This window comes from Ictalurus furcatus, chromosome 14 (genome assembly GCF_023375685.1).
Source record: "Ictalurus furcatus strain D&B chromosome 14, Billie_1.0, whole genome shotgun sequence".
Classification (NCBI taxonomy): Eukaryota; Metazoa; Chordata; class Actinopteri; order Siluriformes; family Ictaluridae; genus Ictalurus; species Ictalurus furcatus.
In genome coordinates this window covers 7,339,324-7,361,769 of record NC_071268.1, presented here as the reverse complement: position 1 = coordinate 7,361,769, position 22,446 = coordinate 7,339,324, and positions in this window count along the sequence as shown.

The window sequence follows — 22,446 nt, the reverse complement described above, 5'->3', positions numbered from 1 at the left end:
ACAGTAGCATTGCCTCTTCACAGCTCCAGGAATCAGTCCCGAGCTTTGTTCTGTATGACATTTTGCATGTTTTCCCTGTGTCTTTGTGGTTTTCCTGATGGTTTTCCGGTTCCCTCCCGCCTCCCAAATACATGCCAGTAAAAGAACTGACTCTTCTAAATTGCCCCAAGGTGTGAAAGAGTGTGTGGATGGTGCCCTGTGATAAACTAGTGCCCTATTCTGGATGTATTTCTGCTTCATGCCCAGTGCTCATGAGCTCCACCGTGATCAAATGAATGAAAAGTAGTTGTATTGTGTATCGCTATCAGGTTTTTAAATAGCCTCTATTTCATTCATCCTCTTATTCGTAATGTTACTGAGTCTATTTACACCCTACTTTAGTACAGAGCAATACTCTGGCTTATTTCCACTTATTCATATTGTTTTCTCCGTACTTATATTGTATTTTGTGTATTCTATTCATCTTTATTAACCACTTTTTTCTGGGCAGGGTCATGGTAGATCTGGAAGATCCAGCCATTCATTTTCTGTATCACTTATCCTACACAGGGTCACCAGGAGCCTGGAGCTTATCCCAGGGACCTCGGGGCAGGCAGTGGACACCCTGGATGGGGTTCCAACCCATCGCAGGGCACAATCACACATCACATGCTACGGACAATTTAGAAATGCCACTCAGACTACAATGCATGTCTGTGGACTGGTGGAGGAAACCGGAGAACCCGGAGGAATACCCCAAAACACAGGGGGAACATTCGAACCCCCAGTCAGGGAGGCAAATGTGCTAGCCACTAAGCCACTTCTAATTAGGTTGGTAGTTGTTGCTCTTGTGTCATATTTGTGTGTGTTGCATATTTTGTGCCTTATAATGTTAAGCATAGGCAAATTCACTTGTGCCTTGCCACAACTATTTCAGTGTACTTCGTGTGTAACACAGTGCCGCTGTCTGTATCTGTTTTCAGATTTAAAACTGAAGTGGCGTGGTCCAAACCATGCATTCCCCCCCCCCCCCCCAACATAAATATGACCCCAACCACTATGCCCCAGGAAACATTGAAAAAATAGAACAGAATCAAGATTGGCAGCACTGCAGCATGGTGTGTGAATTCTGGCTCTTGCAGTTCCTCAACCTCAGCTACATCACCCAAGTTCATATCCTGCTCGCACAGTTATTATTTTTGTTTGTACCTTCATGCGATACTTTCTATCAAATATATTTGATAGAAAACAAAGACAAAGCAAATTTAAACCACTGTAACACTGACTACCAGTTACTAAAGATGCTGTAAATCCAGCATGATCTATTTTTGTGCTTCAAATTTGACGGCTCCCTCACCCCCGCATGAAAGGAAAAAAACTTCCACTTGCCTAACTCGTTGGTTTTGTCCTGCAAGATCCTAGACCTGGTTCTAGTCTCAATCAGATGCCCTGTGAAGAAAAAAAAACTAATAACATTTTCTCCCCTATTTATAACTGTATTTTTTTCCATTGGGAACTCTTTCAATATTCCAAATCTCCAGTTTCTTTTTAAACAAACGATAGGTACACTTCCCTGTGACCTTTATAATAATTAATTATCACCCATAATAAAAGGAGGAAATCATTTTCTATTAAAATTGACTGCTCTCTTCCTGTAGCGATTGGATTCAGTCCTAAATACACATCAAGTCCAGGAAACTGATTTCTCCAGAGGTGGTGAAACAGCGGATAGTGTTGTTGCCTCCGTGGTTCTCTGGTTTTATCCTGAACTCGGATTACTCTCTGTATCATGCATTCTCACTGTTTCTGTGTGGGTTTCCTCTGGGTTCTCTGGTTTCCTCCCACTTCCCACAAACATGCCAGTATGTGAATTGGCTATGCTAAATTGCCCCTAAGTGTGAATGTGTGTGCGTGTGATGTAGTAGTACATGGGACACCAAGATGCATTCCTGCCTCACATCCCAAGTTCCTGGCACAGGCTCTGGATTCACCATGACTCGGACCAGGATAAAGTGATTACTGAAGATGAATGAATGATATTCTCTAATAACTTGTTAGTCCACCTTTGTCTTTATAACTGCTTCCAAGCTTTTTCATATCCTTTTAACAGCTTGTGGAGCCTCTCCGTTATAGTAATCTGTGTTATTACTCAGCCAGATGCATTCTTCAAATCAAAAATGCAAACCAAGAGGGCCATGCCAAAACTACTTCAGACTACTTTTCGATTGATTTTACTGTCTTGTAACAACATACAACCATGTTTTGATTTTCCAAAATAGAGGTACACTTTTTCCTTTCCAAAACCATGGGGGATAGAGACTTTTGCTCATGACTGTATCCTGGATCGGTAGCTAGAGCAAGAATGCATGGATATCATTAAAACCATTCGGCATCAATGAGAAAATGTTTGTAAAATGAAACAATATTTCTTTTCTATTTTTGTTGTGCAGGGCTCTAATTTATTTCTCCTTATGTAACTTCTCATCTAACATTCTTTTCATATTCTTTTTGTTCCATACCTCCTTTTATTACTGCCCCAGGTCATTCTCTGAGAGAACATTGAGTCCTCTGGGCAAATGGTGCTCGCTATATATTACCAAACAGTACAGCCTCCAACTCTACTGATCAGGTTGAATGAGTGGCTTAAAGTAAGAAAGTGTGAAGAAGGAGAACATCTGGGGGTAGGGTGAGTAATTGGGGCTATATAGGGCCATATTTAACTGGTCTCTAGTAGTTTGAATGTTTATCTCACCTCCCCTCAATTCACCCTGCCCTTTTAATCAACAAGTGATGAATGGCAAAAGACAAGTTTATTTTGATCTAAACATACAGCATGAGCCCTTAAAGGAAAACTCAATCACTTTGAAATCTAATCTTGAAGCGCCACATCTATAGTGATTTTCAGATGAAAATAACAGACACTCTTTGTATGCAAAAATGGAAGTCTTATATTGAATGTCTAATTTACAGATTACTGAGTTACGGTTACTGATTTCCATCAGTAAAGCTATCTTTTTAGCCTTTCAGTGGTATTTGTAAATTAAACTCTAAATCTGTATAACCCTTTTTGAGATTTTTGAGGGACTATTTGATTTGTGGTACTCAGGTATGTCTGATGACTAGAGACTTTAAGAACCTCCATCCATCCATCCATTTTCCATAGCGATTATCCTACACAGGGTCATGGGGAAGCCTGGAGCCTATCCCAGAGAACTCGGGGCACAGGGCAGGGTACACCCTGGACAGGGTGCCAGCCCATCACAGGGCACAATCACACACTTTTCCAGATAATTTGGAAATTCCAATCCGCCATCAGCGCATGTCTCTGGACTGGAGGTGGAAACCCTGAAGCACAGGAAGAACATGCAAGCTCTGTGCACACAGGGCGGAGGTGGGATTTGAACCCCCAGCCCTGGAGGTGTGAGGCAAACGTACCTCTAAGCCACTAAAGTTGGATGAAACACAAAAAGAGCTTCTTTGTTAAGACTTTCTTACATCTTCCTCCCCCTCACACACTTCTTGTTAGAGCAAAATGACTGTAGTTTTCAATTCATGTTACACAGTTGCACATATTAAACATCTGTTGACTATATTAAGCAAGTAAACCTCCATTGTGAGTAAGTTTCAATAAGTGTTTTCTGTTCCTTTCTCAATACAGAGAAATGTTGAAATTGCCCATATGCTACAGTTAAATATGAAGAAGATTGAGAAACACAAGAGTGTTCTTTTAAAATGTGTGAATTGTGGAGTGTTAAATGCGGTTAGAGCGATGTTAGAGTTTGTGCAACAGAGGAGAGTGTGTTAAGGAAATGCAATCATGAAAAAGAGAAATAAAAGAGAATGATTATATTACTCACTCACTTTCAGTAAGCACTTTATCCAGGTGAGGGATGCAGTGGATCCAGAGCCTATCCCAGGAACACTCGGTGTGAGAAGGAAACGCACCCTGGTTGGGTATCCATTACAGGGCACCATTCACACACACATTCACAGACACATTTACACAATTATCTTAGTCAATCCACCTAGTGTCATGTTTTTGGAAAGTAGGAAGAAACTGGAGAACTTAGAGGAAACATGCATAACTCCTCACTGACAGTAACCTGAGCTCAGGACCCCTGGGCTGTAAGCAGCACCATGCCATATACAATATTAGATTATTTTCATTAGATTAAATTGGATTATAGAATATTATTTGTCACAGGGTAACCCCAAATAAAAGAATGAGATAATTTCCTACTAACATCAACAGTTCTCTATCTGCGCTTTTCCTTGGTCCAGTCTGAAAAAAACAAAAACCCACATAAATTTATCCATCCATCCATTTTTTGCACCACTTATCCTACACAGGGTCGCAGGTAGCCTGGAGCCTATCCCAGGGAACTTGGGGTAAAGGGTGGGGGACACCCTGGACCCGGGGGCGACCCATTGCAGGGCAGGGCAAAATCGCACAAACATTCACACACTACATCCATCTATCCATCCATCCATCCATCTTCTATACTGCTTAATCCTTTTCAGGGTCACGGGGAAACCTGGAGCCTATCCCTGGGAGCATGGCGGGCTACACCCTGGACAGGGTGCCAATCCATCGCAGGGCACAATCACATACACATTCACACACCCATTCATACACTATGGACACTTTGGACATGCCAATCAGCCTACCACGCATGTCTTTGGACTGGGTGAGGAAACTGGAGTACCAGTAGGTGAATTGGCTTCACTAAATTGCCCCTAGATGTGAATGTGGATGTGCATGGTGCCCTGTGATGAACTGGCATGTATGGACTGTCCCACCTCCTGCCCAGTGTTCCCGGGATATGCTCCGGATCCACCACAGCCATGGCCAGAATAAAATGGTTACGGAAGATGAATGAAAATGAATGAATGAAGTTCTTGATTATTTTTTATCATGTGTATATCTACTAAACTAAAATATCCAGGAGGAGGATATTTGTTTATTGCGGATTAAATATGCCAGTAATAACAGAAAATGGCCTACATGAAAGTAAATGAAGGAGTAAGTAAATGTCATTTGGAAATCCCCTAACATAGGTTGAGTGGAGTTGCCCACCCATTCAAAGGAAATTAAGTAAGGCTCACCAGGAAGGAAAGTACCTGTTTGGCGAGACTCACCTGCTCGACGTAGTTGTGTTTACTGTAACAGACCGTAGTTGTGTTTACTGTTCCTCCTTCCCTTAATCCATCTTGCATAACTTTAAGATTTCACATACACACCCAAGCTGTGTGTGAGTCAGTAGTTGTTACAAAGCTAGATGCTTTTTTACTACACCCACAAATGTAAACAAGGTTCACAATATTCAAAATGATAAAGAAGCCAAACAGGAGGAACATGACCACTTTATCATTACTTTATCATTGTGATTCGGTTGCATGGTATATAAGAACAAGTCACGCATAACTTAAATGACAAGACCAGAATGACCAGAATTTTCACTGTTGGGTGAAAATAACTGAAATAACTTCAGGGAAGAGAAAATATTTCTGTCGGAATGTGTGGGAACAAGTTGATAGATTTGTTTTCTCTCAAATGCTGCATGCAGGGTTCAAGAGGTGTTTATTGTGTACAATGCAAGATTTCATTTAGCACAGTTAAGGAGTCTTTTGATTGATTTTGATTGTCACATGTACATTACAGCACAGTGAAATTATTTTCTTCGCATATCCCAGCTTGTTAGGAAGTTGGGGTCAGAGCACAGAACACAGAACACAGTGTCAGCCATGATATAATGATTATAGCACCCCTGGATCAGAGAGGGTTAACTCAAGGGCCCAACAGAGGCAGACCCAGAGCCTTAACCGTTGACCTCCACTGCCCAGAGCAAATGCTTGTTAGTTTTTTGTACCTTTAGTTAGTGGAACATTATTAAGGCACATAATTTGACCTTAAGGATCAATGTTTTATCTTTGAGGATAAATTAACATTGTTTGTACGCCGAGGAACAAAATGTACAGACTTATTTTCTTTGATAGTATTTTATACTTTTAAATTAAAATGTCAAAAAACTCATAATGCCAAAGTTGTGTAGATTGTAGTGTGTGAGACAGGTATGAATAGGCCTAGATTAAGCCTTGGTCAGAGCCTTTCAGAACAACGCAGCATTTCGAGCTGTGACACTGTGGCATTTAAGGCTTAGTGGAATGCACTGGCTGGGAGGAGGAAGCATGTTAAAAATGTGCTGTTGTTACTCTCAGGCAGAAATTGCTTGCTGACGACATCAGCATCACCTGACTTCTTGGGTTTTTCCTTGAAACTCTGGGTTTCGAATGAAATGGGCAAAAGTTAAAAATGTAGTTGTCCACTGGTAACTGGTAAGGTCAAATTTTTTTTATTATTCTTGAAGACATCACTTTTTTTTTTTTTTTTTTGGATGATTGTGTTTATGTCCATTGGAAATAATAACACACCTGTAAAACCGAGGACGTCAATACGACACACACAAAAAAAGTATGCGTACAGTATGTGTGTGTTTCCAGGCCACGTATCAAAGCAGGCATGTGTTTCTATGTTTGGCTACAGATAAAATCTATTTTTGGTCATGAGCTCAAAACTTCCCGTTATCGGCATTCATGAACACTGTGTTATTGAACTATGTGGCATTCCGGGATTTGAACACAACTACATTGGCAATTCTGTATTCATTTATGTAGGAATAATTGCTTTATACTGATCCTAACGCAGGTCTTCTATTGGCTTATATTTCAGCCTGAGTAACTCCTCTCCTGATATAAAACAAACAAAAGACAAACATGATTAACTGAAAGTGTACTGGCTCCTGATGACTATCTGTAGTTTAATCACTGGTGATATGCATGAATGCCTCAAGCTGTTTGGACTAACAAAGAACAGAAGAACTTGCAAAAGTCATGGAACAGGAATAAGTACAAAATATAAACCAGGTGATGAGCTGCAGGGGTCCAAACACCCTTTGCAAATAGTGCCCCCAGCTGGCACTTCTTATAGAGTTACATAGAACACTAAAGACCCTACAAATCAAGGATCCTCAACTGATGGATCGTCGTCCAGATGCAGACCCAACAAAGGCAAATAACCAAGTACTTGTATAAATACTGTAGCAGAGCTGATAAACACGTTAAAAAAACTCCCTGTTGTACAATGATGCTAAACATGAACCAACCTCACTTCTGTATCAGATCTTCTGTTGTGGTATATCGCAACATACTGTATGCATTTAATGCAAATGTTTTAGCTGAAGGCAGCTGGCTCATCAGAGTAGAAACTAGCTACAGGGCTAGATACACTCGCTCAGAAAGGGGAGAGTTTTCACAGACTTTTATACATTTAAAAAAATTTACTCTCTCTGGTCTGACAAAGACAACCCAGAAAGACAAATGGTCAAAGATGAATGGATTTATTGTCAACGTGTCAAATTCAAAACAGTGTCTCATTTGCTCAGATGTGAAGTTCCACAGCAAAACAAATCATAACCAATCAAAACTATTGGGTATCATTTAAAGCCATGAACTAATGACTAATGATGAAGAATAAAAATGTAGCTGTTACCATTCTGTCATATTAGTTGCTTATCCCGGTCTAAGCACAGAATTTCCTGCAATTGGGCCTTTACAAGTAAATAAATAAATAATAAATAAATAAATAAATAAATAAATAAAAATAATAATAAGGGAAATCCTAATACCAACAAGACAGTTCCAAGCACTAAATGCTTGGACCCCCAATTAGTGCATATTGTTAAGATATGTATGATAAATCCGAAAAGAAATGTGATATAGCTTTTTACTGCAAGCTGTGGTGATGTTTCACCTGAAACTGTTAATCCAGCAAGAATTCATTACTGCCTTAATGCTTTGCTTGAAACGCAGACTCATTTTCATACAGAGGTTTGTTTGTAACAGCATGCTGAATTATAGTGCACTGTCAGTGGTGAGTCTTCATTTGAAAATTGCTTTTTATGTAACATTTATAAACCAGTTTTTGAGGTAAACAATAGTAGTCCCTTATACACAACATGAAACCAATATCTTCAAGCTCATGTAAAACAGTGATTGGTGTATGTCTAATTATAAACTTTCCTCACAAACGTAAAGTGGTTTTTTTTTTTTGTTTTTGTTTTTTTTTTTTGTATATAGAGCTGGATATTTTGCAGATTTCATTTTATTTTTTGACATTTTGTAACTCAGTGGAAAGTTTCATACCACTAGTCTTACTTTCTCCATCATTCAAATCCAATCTACAGTTTCTGCATCCAGTTAAAATAGAGACAAGTCAATCTAGCAATCAAACCAATTGTCTGGAATAAAACGGCGAAACCAATGAAAACTGATGCCTTGGTGCCGCCTAGTGATGGTGAAACGAAGCTTCAAGAAACCTTGAAGCTTTCCAGCGTAACGTGTTGAAAAATAGTTCATATCGTGAGGCTATATTTGTCCATTAGAGACCTCTAGTGGTAAAAAAAAAAAAAAAAAAAAACTGTTTTAGTTTCAGTAAAACTGTTTTAGACTGTTGGAGGTCTTGTTGGACTAGGAAAGGACATATGTAATAAAGGTCAAATGAAATAATTCTTAAAAGTGCATTAAATTTAGCCTAGCCATAAACTTTAAATAATAATAAATGGTCAGAGATTTCCTTTAGGCTACGTTAGAAAAGTGTATAATGCTGTTAGTTGTGCCTTTTTAAGTCACTGATGTAATTATGTCTGTAAGATTGAAATCTACAAAAGAAGACAAGAGCAAAATTGGCTGTGTCTTGGAACAAGCACATGCTATCCTTTACCCAACTTGGGTGGCAACGGTCCAGCAATTATGACTAGGATTATGGAAAAGCCCAGAGCATTGTACCACTTAGTTTCCCAGTCTTAGTTAGTTCCTTAGTTTCTTTGGCTGTAATGAGTCTTCTTAAGCTACAAGTAAAACTGCTGCTTTTTCTGCAATATATATTGCAGCTTTACAGGAAGAACTCATAACTGTTACACTCTCTGTATACTGTATATGTATAACTCTACATGGTGCCATATAGAGGAGGATCTGTAGAAACTTATAGCACTTTTCTACTGGATAGTGTGGTACAGCAGTAATCTGAATTCAGAACTATCTGTACCCCCGGTTATCTATCTGTATCTGCTCCCTGTGTTCCTCATAAAAGTAATAGGAATTCTAGGAAAGTTGTTCACTCTTAGAAAAAAAATGGTATCTAGGACGCTTAAGGGTTCTTCTTCCTATTCTATTTTAGAGACCCTATGTAGAACCCTACAATAGAGGTGTTTATATGACTGCATTTTTAAAAAATCCACTCCTGCCCATTCCTGAAAGAATTCTGACCAATCTCACTCACTCTTGAAGGGTTTCTGACCAATCCCACCCACTCCTGAAATAAGTTTGACCAATCCAACACACCCTGTAAAGAATTCTGATCAATCCCACCCACTCCTGAAAGAATTATGACCAATCCCATCCACTCCTGAAAGAATTGTGACCAATCCCATCCACTCCTGAAAGAATTATGACCAATCCCATCCACTCCTGAAAGAATTATGACCAATCCCATCCACTCCTGAAAGAACTGTGACCAATACCATCCACTCCTGAAAGACTTATGACCAATCCCATCCACTCCTGAAAGAATTGTGACCAATCCCATCCACTCCTGAAATAATTATGACCAATCCCATCCACTCCTGAAAGAATTGTGACCAATCCTGCATGGCTCTGAAAGAATTCTGTGGCCCGTGTCTTTAAGATTAAAGCACAGATTTCCAAGTCTGGTCCAGAAGAACCTCCTGTCCTGCACATTTGGGTGTTTTCTCTGCTCTGACACACCAACTTCAACTAAGGAAGAGCTGTTAATTAGCTGATTAGTTGAAATCATGAGGATACGAGGTACTCCAGCACAAGGACAGGCCAGTGGTGCATCAGGTATATTAACCAGCCAGTCACTCCAGAACCCTCAAAACATGTCCGATGCTGCATAGTTCACAGACTAAAGCCCAGTCACGGCTCCAGATTCAGTCTTACTCTCTTTATTCAGTCTACCTGGCTTTATCTCAGACCCAGATCCAGTTTCACTCTTTGCCCCAGTGGCAGTTTATGTAATTTTTGATACCTCTGTGTCTTTACCATTGATTCCTTCTCAGTCTCAACAATATCACTTTTTTTGCCGTGTGACATGCTCTGGTCTCAGTGTTAGCTCTGCTTTACTGTGATTATTTCCGGTCAGGCACCTTGGATCAGTGGATGCCTATGAACATTTATAAACCTTTTTGACAGTTCAGCTCAGCTGTCTTTGGTTATCAGTATTTCATCTCATGAAGTCACTACATTTAATATTTATGACTTTACTTTAGTATTGCCATGACTGAACTGTAAATAGATTGGATGAGTTAGGATTATTATGCACCCCACACCACAGGATAATCTGGGAATATCACTGTTTACAGACCAGCATAAAATCAGGACACCTTTTCCAACTGCCTGGAGAAACAACCCTGAAGTATGCTCTGTCCTGCACATTTTTATTGTTTTTCTTACGCTGATACACTGACTTTAACTCAGGAATAGATGTTAATTAGCTGATAGCTGATTAGTTGGATGAGGGAGCAGGGAAAATACAGATATGTGCAAGACAGGGAATACTCTAGGAACAGGGGTGAGATCCTGTGCTCTATTAGACTGTATACACCTATTTAGACTTAATTTAATTAATATACCATGGCATAATTTATGGCATAACCTGTATTTTAGGAAATAGATAGGATATAGTGAGGAAGTATTTTCTGGGAAAATGGAAGCATTATTGTTTAGCAAAAAGTTATGGGTGCAACGTTTCTGAGAGGCAATGTTCTGTATTCACAGTGCAGCTAAGTTAGGTTTGTCCTTGTCCTTGGCTTGTGTTTGGTGTTTGCAAGATGGATTTTTTTTATTTCAACATACTCTACCTCGACATTGTGACCGCAACCACAATGCATTTTCTTTTTTCTCCTATATTTATATATTCCACATAGCGCAAAAGGAAAGAATGTACAGAAAACCCCACAACCTATGTGGTCACTACTACAAATGAAAATACAGTGTTGTTTGGGAGGATTAGCTGTTTTTGTTCCCTACATAGTAATTCCTTGATGTCAAAAACCTTGTGGTCAGAAGCAACAACACTCCCTGCTGTAAACAGTCCAGTCACATCTGTCTCTGCATGTAAATATGGTAATTACCATTCACTGCAGCTCAGGAAAGTCTCTTTTACTGTGCACGTCTAATAATTTAGATGCCTGTAACTATAAAACATCAACAACTGTTCATTTTGAATAGCACGATCTAATTGTGCATTTAAATGTTTTCTAGGTGCCATCTGAACATATACAGCATATTGTATGTACACAATTTGTGTAATTATTTTAAAGTGTAGCTTTTATTTGTGAATAAAATAACAGTTCTTTACATTTCCTGGTCAATTCATTTACACAAGATCTGATAAAAGATTTAAAGCTGTTGTATTTCTCCTTTAACTTCTGCATTCTCTTTTCTGAGGAAAAACATTGGTAGCTTAGTCATTGGACTACTGTTTGGAAGTTTATGATTTAATGAGTTAAAATCCCAGCACTACCAAGCTGCCACTGCTGGGCCCTTGAGCAAGGCCCTTGCTGCTCAGTTGTATAAATGAGATTGAATGAATGTAAGTCACTCTGGATAAAGTTGTCTGCCAAATGCTATAAATGTAATGGTTTGTGGTTTTGTTTTACAGTCTCATTACCTAAGAGGGCAAGAGTGGTGGGTGATATCAATGCAAATAGATTAATTTAGTAACTGCAGGGTGCTTTTACTGCGTGGAGGAAAAACTTGAGAATGGTGAATTACATTGTTGATATTTAGTATATGACAGCTCATATTTACTATTTGAAGAAGCTGATAAAACCATTTACTAGGTCTTAGAAAGACTTAGAAAGCTTCGAGAAATTATGACTTGGTATCTTAGAGTAATGAAAATGCTTTCCAAATGATGACTTATGACTTAATATTACTACAGTAAAGGCTTTGTGTTTTATATTTTAGATATTAGATAGATTACACATTTGTGACACAATTGCACTTTAGATGCCAAAAGCATTCAAAGAAAGCTGTGATTTTTTTTTTGCCTTATGAACCAAACACACACTCAAATCTACATTCATGTTTTATACTGATAACATGTTTTATACAGTGTCTCACATTAGTTCTTCAGCGTAATAGTTGACTGAATTTGCATATTAGTGTGCTTAAATGTTAAACTTTACCACAGTATTACAAAGTCAAAAATTTTGCAAAAAAAAACATATTGTTTTGAGTCACTTATGAAGTCATAATTTTAAGAAAAAGTACATTAAATTTGACCATCTAAAACCTCATCTTGAGTAAGTGAAGAAGGAGAAAAATGGAGTAATATTTATATGATGTCATGATGAGTGGTTAATATACAACCAAGGTGTGTAAGACAGGTAAGGAGAGTAAGAGAGCACATATTTGGACATTATTAGATGTTACGAAATTATGCCAAAAGCTGATTCTCTGAGGAAGTTTTATTTTTAAAATGACTTTTTATCCTCCAATAAGGAGGCCTCATTGCTTCAGTGGTGCGGCCTGGTAGTACATAACCCATGGCCTGGTTCTGCAGCTTTTTTAGTATTTGGTGTGGTAGACGCATGGAAATTGTGCCCATATGTGCTTTTGGATCTCAGACACATGTTTTGTCAGACACCAGAGAAAACTGCTGCATTGAATCACAGTTAAATCTGTTGCCAGAATGGTTGATGGATGCTTTAAAGGAGGAGGTCCAGACCATTAAACATTTGTAAATCAATGACTCTTTTAAGAATGCGTGATATAGTCTTGTTTTGATTATCCCCCAAAACAATTTTGTTGTTGTTCACACGCTGAATAATTTCTTCTTTTTCAAAACAAATGCAATGTCCAGGATTGATGACTTAGAAAGGCTTAGAAAGACTTGATTTATTGCCCCACTGGATGTATGTAATAGCTACTTTAGGAGTGCAATCAAGATCTCTAATGGCTTTTAGCACCCCCTCCTTTGACCTGTTCCAGTTTACAGTAATGATTTTTGGTCTCAACAAGGCTCCAGTGATGTTTTGGTATCTAATGGCTCAAGTAATTCAGAGATGCAAAAAGTACAGTTGTAGTCATCTTCACTAGCAACACTTACAGACTTTGAGTTGAGGAAAATGGTACACCATCTGAGGCTAAAATGTCACAGCATGTAAGACAAGGAAAGATCAGACTGAAGTTGGATTAAGTGGAAGCCATCCAGAACAGCCCCTCACTTTGTACCAAGAAATAGGCCAGTTCTTTTCTGGGGCAGGTTGTAGAGTGTTGTAAGGTTATTACCTGATTTGCCACCCTGTGTGCCCCTTCTGAGAGACCAGACAAGGGAAAATGCTTGTGAGCTAGTGGAGTGGATAAAAGAGTATAATGAGTTATTCCAGGTAGTTAAATGCTATCTGCATTTACACCCTATAATCCAGAGCCCAGATTTTACAAAGATATTTCTGATTTTGGTGGGGGACAATTAGCTGGACTCATACCTGCACCATAAATTGTTCATATGGGAGATGAGGTATTCAACTATTGAAAAGGATTGAGCACTGGACAGCTTGAGGTACTATCAACATACTACAAGGGTGTCCAAACTTTTCTTGTTGAGGGACAGATGGAGAAATAATATGGAGTCAGAGTCCAAACACTCTATGTAATTTTACAAATAAGGAAATGATAGTCATACTAGCCACTACTAACAATGCCTTTTTATTCAAGTGATTAACTCAGTGAGTGGATTTTAAGCACTTTTTGCTGAATGCTCAACAGCTTTGTGCCAATAAAGATTTTGCAGATTTCACTCACCAGTAATTCTAATGGCAACAGTGAAGTTTTGCCTGGGACCGAACATTTACTATTAAGTCAGGTGTAAGTCTTGTTGAGATTCTAAGCACTTACCAAAGTTTCTCTCAGGTCATCATGATCTTGGTCAGCTCTTGTTCAGCACCATTAGAGAAAATGTTTGTTCACATATACAGTATGTGGAGCCAAACAAACTGATCTCATCACACCTGATTGAATAAGAATAAATATAAAATACATATCCTTGTTCTTACATTTACATTTAGCAGATACCCTTATCCAGAGTGGCTTACAGAATTGCTCTGTAGTCTCTACCAAAAACATATTCTCAAGCTAGTTCAGTAGTGTCACGTCGCAGCGAACCCGCGACTACAATTCCGAGAGTGCAACGCAAACTACAAACATGGCCGACGAGGACAACACTTCCCATATCCATGCACGCACACCTTCTCCCGAGTTCTGATCACGGACACCTGCACCCAATCATACAAACACGCACACACACACACACACACACACACACACACACTCACACACACAATCACACACATAGTATTTAAGTGAAAGTTTGCGCAGTACTAGTTCGTGAAGTAAACGCTCAGCAGCCTCATCTCTGTCATTAACCAAGCCGTTGTGTTTGTTTTTGATTAACCTTAACCTTAATGTTTTTGGATATTGTGCTTTGTTTTTTGACCATGCTTCTCTGCCTAAGCCTTGGATTGTCTATTCGCCTGATCGTCTGACTACTGCCTGCCTTGTGACTACGCCTTTTGCCTGATCCTCGCCTTTCGGAGTCTTTATCACCTGCGCTTGCTTCCGTCTCAGGTACCGTAACAAGTAGGACAGGGGCTAGGAATACCATCAAGCCTATTGGGGGACATTAGTACAGCATGAAAAGATATCACACAAGAAAAGAGATTTTAAAAATAGAATTATGTTAATTCAAGTGCATGGTGAAGAGGTAGATCTTTAATCTTTGTGACAGCCAGTGACTCAGCTGTACAGCCAGGGGAAGTTCATTCCACCACCTGGGGCCAGGGCAGAAAAGACTGATGCATGTATCTTTAGGGTTGGTGGGTCGAGCAGTGCTAAAGGCTCAGAGTGTGTGTGGTGCAGAGCAGAGTGTGATAAGTACTATAAGGAAGGAAGGTGGGAGCTGGTCTGTTTTTGGGCAGCTGTGGCTCAGGTGCTACAGCGGGTTGTCCACTAATTGTAGGGTTGGTGGTTTGATTCCCAGCCCACATGACTTGACATGCTGAAGTGTTCTTTGGCAAGACCCTGAACCCTAAGTTGCTCCTGATGGCAAGCTAGCACCTTGCATGACAGCTCTGCTACCACTGGTGAGGGAATGTGTGAATGAGATACAAAGTTTAAAGCACTTTGTAGAACTGCTAAGGTTAAAAAAGCACTATATAAGTGCAGCCCATTTATAAGCAAACATCAGTGTTTTAATCTGATATGAGCAGCAACAGAAATCCAGTGGAATGGGGCAATGGGGTGGTGTCCTTGTATTTTCTCATTTGTAAATCGCTTTGGATAAAAGCATCTGCTGAAGGAATAAATGTAAAATATAAATGTCTGATAACTTGGTTAAAAACAAGTCTTGCAGCTGCATTTTGGATCATTTCCCAGGCAAATAGCACACAATGGCAAACCTACCAGTCAGACCTGCCAGCAACATTATACTTCTTCATCAGAATAACTGATTCATGAGAAACGAAACAAGAACCACTTCCTTATAAATAAAAAAAAAATTAACATTTTTCCAGCATGCCTTTGCCAGGCCACAGAAACAATGACAGTTGCAGGTTAAGAGCAGGCAAATAAATCCAAAACATAAGACAGAATCAAGGTCAAAATACAGGCAGAAGTCAGGTAATGTGCAAACAGAGCAAACTGGGCAATAGACAATGACATAAACCAAAGAACCAGAATCATAATCATAACCAAAAACCCTATAACAGAACAATAAGGCTTGGTATCACATATACAAGACACTAAGTGTATATTTCACAATGTAATAGTGGAATTAGTGTCCTTATATACAATGGAGTGTGAATGAGTAATTGAGTCTTGTTGTGTGAAATTCAGTACAATTTTGAACGTGAACGTGAGAGCGTTTGTAATGGCTGTTGGGTGCTCTAATCTTTGGCTGCAATGTTTACAGGCTGCTCTGAGTTCTGGGAGTTGTAGTTGGTGGCTATGTTTGTAGGTCACTCTGTATTACATGGAATGGAAAAGCACCACCGATTCCGGTGTTGACATGACAGCCTGACATCCTATGCATTTGTTTTGTGGTTTTAATTTCTTTGGTGCTGCCACGTCTAACATTAATGTAGGCATGTAAAATTAACATCATTAAAATTTTGAGTAGGTGGAAAAGAAGGCACTGAGGAGAGGTTTAGATTTGTTTTTATATGAAAGCAACATCCAGTGTTTAATTTAGGAACCTTGTTTTTCACCTTGTGCTATAATTATAAAATATGGTGTAAGGTGTGCTCATGGAGGGGTAGTACCTCTGGTGGGGGTAACAGTCGTACTCCTGCGGGGGTAGCTAGTCCACCTTTGGTCCCCACATGGCGCTCAGCTCTCACCTGTGGCTCCAAGAAGCTGTAGTATGCGCAGCGGCCACTCCACGGCCAATGGCTTCGACTGGCCGGCTAAACCAGGTTGAGGGTACCTGACGGGTCTCAAACCGTCGGTGAGTTCAGGGCTTGTCACCCATAGCATGTAAAGACTGGATCTGGCGGACTGCGCGGAGGAACCATCAGCTGGTCAACGGGCAGGAAGACGGACCCAGCAAAGCGACGTGGAGCACTACGAGCACGGCAAGACACGTAGGACACCTTGGTCATCCACTGCATCCAGTCTCCATTCCAGCCGTCTAGACTACGCCTTGCCACTGGACTAAGTGGGGCCTGGACGAGAGAGTGAGGCTGACGTAGCGCAACTCTCCCTCACTTTAATCCAACTCACGCGCAAGTCATTTATGTCATCATCCGTACTCAAGTCCTGCGGCGATGGGCGAGCTGCGTCGCGGCAGGTGTGGATGCACTGGCAGCCGTAGTAGCGGACCTGCATGCAGGCGGCTCAGGCCATAGGGTCGTCTTCCATTGACCTGAAGCAGAAATGGATTTCGGCAGCTGTCCGAGCGACTAAGCCCTCTTTAGGATAGCGCTGCTTACCTCCATAGCCTGAGGAAGGGGCTAGAAAAGGTGCCCTAAAAATAGCCTGCTTCAACTACCCCGACCAGCTTACCGCAGCTGGAGGGAATCCCATTCTTGCGGTCGAAACATAAAGAAAACCCGAAAGGTTTCCCTCACTCTTGGTGCGTGGAACATACGCACCTTATTGGATCGTGCAGAGACTGACAGACCAGAGAGAAGAACCGCCCTGATTGCAAGAGAGCTTGCTTGCTACAATATAGAGATAGCAGCCCTGAGTGAAACCCGCTTGGCCGACGAGGGCCAATTGACTGAAGTTGGAGCTGGCTACTCCTTTTTTCTGGAGTGGACAGGGCAGCGATGAACGTCAGGAATCTGGAGTTGGGTTTGCTATCCAGACGAGTCTGGTGAATAAGCTCTCCAGCTTACCAAAGGGAAGTAATGACAGGCTAATAATGCTGAAGCTACCTTTACCTGGAAGAAAGCAAGCCACACTCATTAGTGTCTATGCACCAACCATGACCAACTCGGAGGAAGTCAAAGACAAGTTCTACCAGGATCTGGAAGCTCTGATTGCTTCAGTACCAAAGTCAGATAAACTGATCATTCTTGATGATTTTAATTCCCGAGTGGGCGCGGACCACATCGCGTGGGAGGGAATTATTGGTAGACGTTGCATTGGCAACTGTAACAGCAATGGTCATCGGCTCTTGAAGATGTGCGCAACATATGATCTCCTGATCACCAATACAGTCTTCCATTTGCCCAACCGGAACAAAACAACCTGGATGCACCCACGGTCTAAGCATTGGCATCTGATCGACTACATCTTAGTCCGTTGGAGTGACAGGCAGGATGTCCGTGTGACCAGACTGCTGGACAGACCATAGGCTACTGATATCCAAGATGAATCTTAGAATTCAACCTCCCAGACGCCCACAGGGAATTAGAGTCCCAAAATGCTTCAACGTCTCCAGGCTGAAAGACTGAAACGTTGAGCAAGCTCTGTCTGACGCTCTGACAAGCAAGCTAGAAACTACATATTCTGATACCAGTGACATAGAGCAATGTTGGGCGGCCTTTAAACAGCTGGTGTATTCTACTGCATATGAAACAATTGGCGTCACTGCGCGAAAGCACCAAGACTGGTTTGATGAGAACTGTGAAGAAATACAGTCTATGCTAGAGGTCAAGCACCGTCTCCAGCGTGCGGTCAGCATCGACCCCAAGTCCGCAGCAAAGAAAGATGCTTTCAGCAGAGTCTGCCAAGTGGTGCAGAAAAAACTGCGCGAGATGCAGGACACATGGCTGAGCCGAAAGGCTGATGATATACAGTCTGCTGCCAACAGACACGACATGAAACATTTCTATAGTGCTCTTCGTGATGTCTATGGCCCAGTAACATCAGGCATTGCCGCACTCTTGAGCTCTGACGGCAGCACTCTCATAACCGAGAAGGAGAAGATACTGGAGCGCTGGGCTGAACACTTTGTCGGTGTCCTAAACAAACCCTCTTCCATCAATGATGAAGCTATCAACAAATTACCCCAGGTGGAGATAAACGAGAGATTGGCTGACCTTCCATCAGTGCTGGAAACTCACAAGGCCATTGAGCTCCTGTCTAGTGGGAAATCTCCGGGAGCAGACTCCATTCCAGCGGAAATCTACAAGTGTGGTGGGCCTAAGCTAGTGGAAAGACTAACAGAGATGTTTTGTGGGATGTGGAAGCAGAAACGTATACCCCAGGAATTCAAAGATGCATCTATTATCCACATTTACAAACGCAAAGGAAATCGCCAATCCTGCGACAACCATAGAGGAATCTCTCTACTATGTATCGCAGGAAAGGTCCTTGCCAGGATTCTGCTGAATAGACTCACAGAGCACCTTGATCATGGCCTACTGCCAGAAAGTCAATGTGGTTTCAGAAAGAAGAGAAGCACCATTGACATGATCTTTGCTGCCAGGCAGATGGAAGAAAAGTGTCAGGAACAAAATGTCCAGCTATACATCACCTTCGTAGACCTAACAAAGGCGTTCGACACCGTCAGCCGGGAAGGCCTTTGGAAAATCATGGCCAAATTTGGATGTCCGGAAGTCTTCATTGAAATGGTGAAACAATTTCATGATGGCATGCTTGCTAGAGTCCAGGACCAGGGTAACTATTCCATACCCTTTGAGGTTACGAATGGTGTGAAACAAGGATGCATCTTAGCCCCCACCCTCTTCAGCCTCATGTTCTCTGCCATGCTTATGGATGCTTTCAAGGACAGTGATGTGGGAGTCGGTCTCCGATACCGTCTGGATGGGAAATTGTTTAACCTGAGGAGGCTTCAAGCCAAGACCAAAGTCCAAGTTGAATACATTCGGGACTTTTTATTTGCAGATGACTGTGCCCTCAACTCCAGTACAGAGGCAGGCATGCAATATAGCATGGACCTCTTTTCCACAGCGTGCACCAACTTCGGACTAACCATCTCCACCAACAAGACCGAGGTTCTGCATCAGCCATCTCCGGGAAAAGACTATCTGGAACCATCCATCACTGTCAGTGGCCAAAAGCTCAAAAATGTGGACAGATTTACATACCTCGGCAGAACCCTATCACAAGCCGTGCACATAGACGATGAGGTCAACTCCAGGATTGCCAAAGCCAGTGTAGCATTTGGCAGACTCCGCTCAAATGTTTGGGATAGGAGAGGCATTAAGCTTGCTACCAAACTCAAAGTCTACTCAACGGTGGTTCTACCCACCCTCCTCTATGCTTGTGAGACATGGACTGTGTATAGCCGCCATGTTAAAAAACTCAACCACTTCCACATGAGCTCCCTGAGAAAACTGAAAAGATCGGTTGGCAGGACAAGGTACCGAACACAGTGGTGCTCAGTCAGGCTGGCGTGACAAGCATCCACACCATGCTGTGCAAGGCACAGCTCCGATGGGCTGGCCATGTTGTCCGCATGCCGGAAGAACACCTACCCAAGAAGATGTTCTATGGAGAGCTACAGCAAGGCAAGAGATCTCACGGTGGTCAATATAAAAGGTTCAAGGACACCCTTAAGGCCTCGCAGAAGAAATTTGGCATTGACCATGGCAGTTGGGAGAGTGTCGCTGCTGATAGATCTGCTTGGCGCAGTCAAACCAATGCCGGTGTGGCAGCCTTCGAGCAGAAAAGGCTGGCAGACGCAGCTGAAAAATGTGCTCTGCGCAAATTCAGGAATAGCAGTTACAGATCTCCCAGTCAGCAACCTGCTTATCCTTGTCCTCACTGCAACAGACTCTTCCGGGCCCGGATTGGACTGATCAGCCATCTCTGGACCCACCTCCCAAGTGAATAGATGACAAAATGGTCCTCTTTGACACCGATGGACGAGCATCATCAATCATCATAATTAAATTTTTTTTAAAATACTTTGTTGACTGATTCAATTGTGGCAGCCTGCCAGAGTATGCCAGAGAATGTGTCAATCTTCTTTCTACAACTGTAGAGAAAAAAAAACTAAGATAAAATTAAGTATTTGTTTTTAAAATGAACTGACAGGTAAACTGCTTCAAATCCACCTGTGGGTTTGAGGAGTGTTTTATTTGGCATTAGGCATCAGAGAAACCTAAAGTCTATGTTTTACTGAATAACCTAAAGTGAAAATGTCAACATTTGGTTGTCAGAATATTAAGAATATTCCTCTGTTTAAGATCAAATAAAGTTCATTTAAGCGTAATGTGTGCTCTTTTTTTTACGAGGTGTTGTGTAGAGTTTAAAGCCCAATAAGTATAATGAATGGCCCTGCTGCTATTTAATAAGATGCCTTTTAAACTATCCACGCAGTAAAACCAATCACACCCACATTAACCTTAACTGAACTTTATTTGAATTTATGCAGAGGTAACACGTCGTTAACATTTTGAATGTCCAATACGGATATTTGCACTATATGTTTGTTCACTAAAGCACACAATTTAGGTCATGCATAACTCAAAGATGGGGAATTTTTCCTAGTGTCTCAGCACAGTGCTTCCATAAAACATGGTTGGAAAAAACCTTTTCAAACTCACATCTGATGTGTTGTATTTAAGACAAATCCACAGTTTTCTTTGTAGCTTTTCTCTAAAGTGGTAGAAACGGGATTGCCACCTTGTATAGTCAATGTAAACATTTCTGTTGTGGGAAAACATTTCTGTTGACTAAATTTTGGTGCGTGGTTGGATTTGGTTTTTTATCTCATAGCCAGTAACTGTATATCTCAGTCTGCAGACATGTGTAGCTTGCCCAGCCCTCTAGATATAGGCTGATCTACAGTACCTAGCAACTCTTGAATAAGGACAGAAGTAAAAGCAGACTTGAGAAATCATTTTCCCTCTTAAATATTTGTAGAAATGTCTTCTCCTTTCATATTTGATTTTTTAAAATTAATCTATGCTCTAGGCGCTTGTCTGAAGTTCATGAAACATTGACAACATTATATATAGGTGATTTTGCTGTTGTATTTTGAGCTCAGTGCTCCTACTCATCACTGAAAAACTGCTACATTAACAACAATATTTAGATAAATACCAATATGTAATTTAATATTTAATGTTTAATATTCTTTTAAGATTTAATTTTTTTTTTTTTTTTAAAGATCATCTACAAGCTGCACATCCACCATCCCCAGCTGATAGCACTGTACTCACTCCGCTATTCCTGCAGGCAGTCATGCAACAAACTACTCCAGTACCACCCGGTCCACAAGTTTGCCAACATCAAGCACCTCAATGAGCAGCCACCTCTGGCAGGTATCATTAAGCTGTTGTGTGAGAACAAATGGTTGGCTGAACTGAATGATGGTCAAGGCTCAGAATCTCTGCCACTGGTTTTCCAGAGTATGGCTGACCTGCTGCAGAATCACCTTTTTGAGATTTTTCATGGTATGCTGGGCCACCCCTGATAGAAGCGAAAGTAGATGGACAATAATGTAAATAATAATAATAATGTAAAAAGATCCACTATTAGCATCACATAAATATATATAAATAAAATTGTTTTCACTCTACCCAGGTTTTACAGTTTCTCCTTTGAATGTCCATTTTTGGAATAAAATAAAATATCAGAGGCCATGAGTGAACCTTCTACCATCATTTACACATTTGACTGGCCATGTAATACAAAGCAATGTGTTACCATGAAATTTAAAATAACCTTCTATGGCCATAAGCATTGTTTCGACTCAGGACAGCTGTCATTTGCTGCCAAGCAACTGTTTGATGCCATACACAACAGCGCTTCACCTTCGCACATTCACTGAGAGTTTTAGCCAATGGTTGCTGCAAGACTGTTATAATCGACCAGTTGGTGTGCGAGAAGGTTGGAAATACAGAGAGGGGATAAACCAATGCAAATATGCGCACACCCATTGCTGTATTAGACCATAAGCACATCATA